Source organism: Oryctolagus cuniculus, chromosome 15 (assembly GCF_051225735.1).
Source record: "Oryctolagus cuniculus isolate XC-2025 breed Fujian yellow rabbit chromosome 15, ASM5122573v1, whole genome shotgun sequence".
In the NCBI taxonomy this organism is placed as follows: domain Eukaryota; kingdom Metazoa; phylum Chordata; class Mammalia; order Lagomorpha; family Leporidae; genus Oryctolagus; species Oryctolagus cuniculus.
In genome coordinates this window covers 87,861,768-87,868,416 of record NC_142881.1, presented here as the reverse complement: position 1 = coordinate 87,868,416, position 6,649 = coordinate 87,861,768, and the positions used below count along the sequence as shown (strand labels likewise).

The following is a 6,649-nucleotide window of genomic DNA, read 5'->3' as shown; positions in this document are numbered from 1 at the left end:
GTTTCTGTAGGCATGGAATATCTTTTTCCATCTTTTCACTTTCAGTCTCCATGCATCTTTGTTAGTGAAATGTGTTTCTTGTAGGCAGCAAAAAGATGAGTTTTGTTTTTTAATCCACTCAGCCAGTCTGTGTCTTTATACTGGGGAGTTGAGGCCACTTGCATTCCATGTGACTATTGATAAGGAAGGACTTTGCCCTGCTAGCTTCCAAAGATATTCATAATTTATACTTTGAACTTCCTTTGACCTTTTACTGAGAGATTTTCTTCCTTTACCTTCTTTCTTATTGATGACCATGTGTCTGAGTTTCTGTGTATCTGTGCAGCACATCTTTAAGCATCTTTTGCAGGGCTGGACTGAAGGTGACAAATTATTGCAATTTCTGTTTGTTGTTGTTATTTCACCTTCATTAACAAATGAGAGCTTTGCAGGGTATAATGTTCTGGGATGAGTTTTTTTTTTTCTCTTAGGAATTGGACTGTATCTTGCCTATCTCCTAGCCTGTAGGGTTTGAAGTCCACTACGAGTCTAATTGGAGAGCCTCTGAAAATAACCTGGTGTTTCTCTCATGCACGTTTTAGAATCTTCTCTTCATATTTCACTGTGGTGAGTTTGAAGACAGTATGCCATGGTGAGGATCTTTTCTTGTCATGTCAGTTGGGAGTTCTGTGTGCTTCTTATAGTTGGAGGTCCCTTTCTTTCCAAACCCTGGAAGTTTTCTGCTATTATTTCACTAATAAGGCCTTCTAATCTTTTCTCTCTCTCCATGCCTTCAGGGACTCCTAGTACCCATACTATTTTTTTATTGTATCCTGTAGATTCCCAACAGTGTTTTTCAGTTTTCTAATTTCCTCTTCTTGTCTTTGATTTGACTGTATACTTTGCTGTGCTTTGTCTTCTTAGTTCGATAGTCTCTCTTCTACTTCACCAATTCTTTTTTTAATGCTCTCCACTGCATTTTATTTATCCTATTGAATTCTTCATTTTGATTTCTCTTTAATATCTCAATTTCATGTTCTATAAATTCTTCATTTCATTTTGATTCATCTTTAAGATGTCAATTTCATGGGATAAATTATCTTTCATGTCCTGCATGAATTTTAGTACTTTGTGCATTTGATTTTGATTACTCTATATAATCTAATGAGCTATGTTTGGTATTCCATTTCTTGCATTTCTTCTATCTCTTCATCTTCACAATCTAGTATTGAAGTGCCGTGTTACTTTGGGAGTGTCACATTGTCTTCCTTATTCTTGTCTTTGGATTGGTGCATTTGTTGTTTGGCATTTGTGGAGATACCATTGGTTTCTTCTTTTTACCATTGGTTTCTTCTTCCTCTTTATTTTTTATTTTTTTGCTGTAGTGTCTTTTATCATTGTATTATGACTCTGTAGATAAGTGGACTGTCTGCTCAGTGAATCTCTAGAGGCTTGTAGTGGTTGTGTCCGGAGAACTATGTTCAGTTCTCCAGGGGTAAGGGCGTGCCTAAGGTGATACACCCAGATTTGGTGTGGCAAATCTTCTCTATTTTTGCAATCAAAAGCAAGGTATATTCTGCTCAGCTGAGCTCTTCTCCTCTATGGAGACCAGTGTCTGAAAGCTAGCCCCAGAGGATATAGTATTTGTCTGTACAAAGGATCTGTGTGGTCCTCAGTGTAAGTTCAGATTCCCCAGCAATGTCTCTCAGCAGGTAACCAGGAACCCCTGAGCTTGTGGAGTCTCCCAGTGAGACTACTCAGAGTCCCAGCCACATCGTGATTCCTCCCACACACCCTCAGTTTCTTTCACATTCCCAGTTCACAAGCTTCACACAGTCACCAGCTCTTAGCCCCCTGTTAGTTCTCCCCACCAGAGTCAGGAGTCTCTGCTTGGCTGGGTGCTGGGTGTAGCCACGAGCTGTTGCAGCTGTTTGTATATCCAAAACGGCGCCCACTCTATCGGTTTGTTGTGGTGCACCATTGCAAAGTGATTCAGGAGAGGGAAACATGTCCGTCCCATCCTCTTTTTTTTTTTCCTCCTCTACTTGGCTGATACACTTTCCCCCATGGGGCACCGAGGCTGGTTCCCTCTAGGCTTTTCCTGCCACTTTTTCACCAGTGGCTTGGGATGCTGCAGTCTAGTGTCACCTCACTTTCCAGCGCTGTTGCATTGGCTCCCAGAAGTTGGAGTCCTGAGCCATGGGCGCCCACACCCTCCATGGAGGTCCACCTTGTCCCTCTAATTTTGGTAGAGTTTATTCTACCATTTTTCCCTAACTCTTCCCTTAGGCTACTTTGTCTCTACTTTTTAAAAACTATCTTCTCCTGAGCAAGATTAGTAAGTTCCCTCCATACTCCACGTTCTTGGAACATCCACCAGGACATATTTTACCCATTTTAATTAAACCCACTCTATTTGTACCTTCTTTCAAAAATTTTCCGTTACTTTTTGCAAAAATTCCTTAACTGTATCACAGCCTAATTAGAATCAATGTTTCCATCCATTTCACATGAACTATGGACCTCTTACCAGCTCATAAGCCCCTTTGCTCTGCTCCTTGATGCTATGATTATGTACTTTTCTGTGTTAGGCATGGAACCCTGGAAGACAGTGTCATCTCTGCGCTTCATCTTTCTGGAGACGTGGCTGTCAGGCGCTTCTGTGACCTCCGTGTTCCAGGTCAGTGTCAGTGTGGATGCCTAGAGGAAAACCGCACTGGGGGCCAGAAGCCGATTCCCCTGAGGGACCGGGTGATCACCTGCCTGCCCCTCCTCCATTGGGCACCTCTGACAGCTTGGATGCTAGAGGTGGCTGTGTGTGAGTTTCCGAGTCTCTGCTCCCAGGGCGTGTCCCTCATGGGGTGGATTCTCTCCCAGGGAATGTGTGTGCAGCCTCCGGGTTTGAGGTGGATTTCACCAAGGCCTTTGCACCTAGCACCACGTGTGGTGGTTCTTCCAGCAGCCGGCTGCTTCCCATTGGTGCTCCATGGAAGCCACCTGGCCCAGCTGCTCTCAGGTCCATGGTCGGCTGCTACCTCTGCCTGAGCCTCGGGCTCTGGGCTGAAGCAGCGTGCGAAGTGGAAAATCTTGTGGACTTGTTTCTCTGATCCAGCATAGAGACCTTTTAAGGTGAGTGAGGAAGACTTCTAGTTTCCTTTTGTGATTCTTCCCTGTCGGCCTGTGCCATGCCATTCTTCTTTGCATATTGCTCTTTGATTCTGCAGCTGTGCTGGGCATGCTGGGAGGTCTACTACTGCTGTGGATTGCTTAGCACTTTTCTGAATGTGAGCTCACGCTAGGGGAGAACAGGGGTGATTCTGCCTCTCCCAGGATGGTTGCTTTTCACTTCCATTTTTGCCTGCAGTGGCACTGCTAAAGACCATTTTTTTGGTTTGTTTCTAATTTTTTTTAAAGATTGATTTATTTGAAAGGCAGAGTTAATACAGAGTACTTCTATTCATAGATTCATTCCAAATGGCCACAGAGGCTACAGAGATGGTCAAAGCCAGGAGCTTCATGGAGGTCTACACATAGGGCAAGGCCCTATGTACTTGGGCCATCCTCTGCTGTTTCCCAGGCACAGTAGCAGGGAGCCAGATCAGAAGTGGAGCACTTGGACTCAAACCCTTGCCCGTCTGGTATGCAGGCGCCACAAGCAGCAGCTTTACCTCCTATGCCACATGCACAGGCCCTGGGACTAAGTTTTGATATTGGGAAATGTGAATCTTCTAACAGTATCTTTCATTTTCAAAGCTGCTTTGCTCCTACTGGGTTCCTTACCTCTCTGTATGAATTTTGGCATCTGTACATCAAGTTTGAAGAAAGGGCACTAGAGTTTGGAAGGAATTGTGTGATTTGTGTAGGGAATTTGGGGAATATTGTTATTTAACAGCACTACATTTTCCAGGCTACACACATAAGATGTCTTCTGTTTATGTAGGCACTTGGTGGATTACAATGATGTTTTGCAGATTTTGTTTCCCATTTTGCAGTTCTTTTGAAAATTTCATTCCCAGGTGTTTGAGTTTGATAACTGCCCAATGAATTCTTTTTTGCAGTGGTCACACTATTTCCTTACAGATGGTTTCTGATGTGGTGGGAGATGGTTGCCCTCAGAGAGATGTAGTACTGATACTCACGGAGGCAGCACTCAGAGAAATCCCGAGTGTCACTGAGCATGACGGCTTCTGCCGAGGGACCTCAGGACTTGCTGCAGGACAGCTCCCCGGAGCTTGTGCCCTGGTAGGTTGTACACTGACATCAGAGAACATCGGGTTTCTGGTGGAAAAGCAACCAAATGTCAGCTTACCCTTGGCTTTTGGAAAATGAAGACACAGAAGGATGATAGGCCGGGTATATCGTGGACTGCTCGTGTACGGCTGGCAGGAGGAAACCAGTGTGCTCCAGGCTGCCCTTGCATTCTCCTAAGCAAGGGCAAGGGCAAGGGCAGAGCCTCAGTCTGCAGTCAGAAGCTGCATCAGCCAGGTCACCTGAGGACAGCAGGGTTTTTTTCCCCCATAGACACCTGCATCCACAAGGAAGTCTGGTTCTGTCACTTGTTTAACTGGCTTTATGCTTTCCTGCTCCTGGTTGATGGAATTGAGTAGGAATAAACTGCCGCTTATGTTGGCCCTGTATTCTACACGAGTTGAGCGACTACCAGATGTAGAGGGACACAATATGGGACGGGGAGTAATCGTCAGAGTGTTGGTGAGTGCTTCAAATACTGACTGGTGTCAGAGAAGCCGTGATGTCATCGTCTCAGTGTGCAGGGGCTGCTGACCAGCCGCCTTCATCAGAGAAGCACACAGCCAGTATCTGGGAGAGAGGTGTCATTAGCCGGGGCTCAGTCCCTGGTGGAAGGGGGGGTTCAAAGCAGCGTCCTTCAGCCCAGTGGGCCTTGTTTGGAAGGGCCCAGAACTTGGCCCTCCAGGACTCCTGGCCTCTGCAGAGACTGGAGTTCACCTGTAGATGGTCCGATCCATGGGCAGGCAGATGAGTGCAGTCATCTTGTTTTACGGGGCAGTGATCCGCCTCCATCTGGTTTTCAAGCTGTTCCCTGCAGACCCAGGCTGTCTGTCTGATCTGCTCCGTGGAGACTCTGCTGTGCCCTCCCCTTCCCACCCACTTGGCCACATTCAGAGGAGTGGCTGCTCGAATGAGAGGATACGTGGCGGGCAGCTGTTGGACCTCCAGGTTCCAGGTCAGTGCCCACTCCGATGCTCATAAAGGCCCTCCGTGAACTCACCCTGCGGGTCCTGAAGCAGATTCTCTGGTGGGGCTGCTGCTACTGCAGTCCCCTCCTGACTGGGCCACTCTCCCAGCCTGGCCCTGTGAAGGGCCCCTGGTTCAGGGTCTGGAGTCGGCTGCTGTACTTCCGGTGCAGACCCTGCCCAAGTGACAGTCAAGGCAGAAGTGGTGATGGGAGGGGTTTTCACCAGGCCCTGCCTCACGAGCAGCACTGTGGGCAGGGGTGCCCCTGGCACTGCCTTCTCTTCAGTCTATGTGCAGGAGAGGGTGTGCTTCCGGGAGTCCTGGCCCTTGGGAGTTCCTCCTGGCTGGACAGGGCCCCCATGGCCTTGTCCTTATCCTGGCGGCACTGCTGGAAGCTGGCTGCCCTCAGTGTGGGGGAGCAGGGTACCTGCCCAGCCCAGCATCCACTCTGAGGGCCTGGGCTGCCACTGCCTCTGCTTGTGCCTCAGGCTTCGGGCTGAAGAAGCAGGTGAGCGACAGATGGCATGGAGCTATTACCAGGCCACAGGGCAGACAACGCAGTGGTGAGTGATGGCTCTTCTGATGTTCTCCTCTGACTGTTCACTGCTGTCGTACAGAAATGCACTTCATGTTTGCTTGTTGCTCTTTTATGTTGCCACCTTGCTGGAGGTGCTTGTTTAGTCCTAATAGTTCTTTGTGTTTCTCATTTTTCTCTGTGAGACCATGCCGTGGGAAAACAGAGATAATTTTACTTCTTTTCTAGAATGGTGTCCTTTTAGTTACTTTTTCCCCCCTTCGCTCTGCTTAAAACCTCTAGCAGCATGTTGATCAGAAGAAACAAGAGCAAAACCGTTAGTCTTCTTTCTGATCTAGGAGGAGAGATTCCTGTTTTCTTTTTTAAATTTCTGCCCCCAGAATCTTTGAGATTTACATAGAAAATGCACTGAATATTTCGAATTCTTTGATTATCATTCACCTAGTAATGTTATTATCAATTTGCTTTTTTAAATATGTATTTATTTATTTGAAAGAGTCAGAGAAAGGCGGGGCGGGTGGTCCTTCATCTGCTGGTCCATTCCATAAGTGGCCGCAATATTCGGAGCCGGACCAATCCGAAGTCAGGAGCCAGGAGCCTCCCCAGGTCCCCCACAGGAATACAAGGACCCAAGCACCTGAGACATCCTCCACTGCCCTCCAGGGCAAGGAGGGAGCTGGATTGGAAGCAGAACAGTCAGGACTGGAACAGGTGCCCACATGGGATGCTGGCAGCACAGGCGGCAGCTTTACCCATCATGCCAGAATCCTGGCCCCTATTTGATTTTATGTTTTTAAAGCTATTTGTGTATTTGAATTCAGAGCTACAGATTGGATTGTGTGTGTGTATGTGTGTGTGTGTGCATGAGACACAGCCCTGGTTACTGCAGACACTGGAGAGTGAAGTAGTGGATACAAGTGT

At 47.3% G+C, this 6,649-nt stretch overlaps 1 long non-coding RNA gene across 1 annotated transcript; it reads left to right on the top strand.

The window, feature by feature from the left end:
* The first annotated feature begins 2,568 nt into the window (after positions 1 to 2,568).
* Positions 2,569 to 4,872, top strand: LOC149122159 (uncharacterized). The gene is made up of 3 exons (XR_016221376.1): positions 2,569 to 2,659; positions 2,942 to 3,108; positions 4,038 to 4,872. It is a non-coding gene; the product is annotated as an uncharacterized LOC149122159 (long non-coding RNA).
* Positions 4,873 to 6,649: the final 1,777 nt, after the last annotated feature.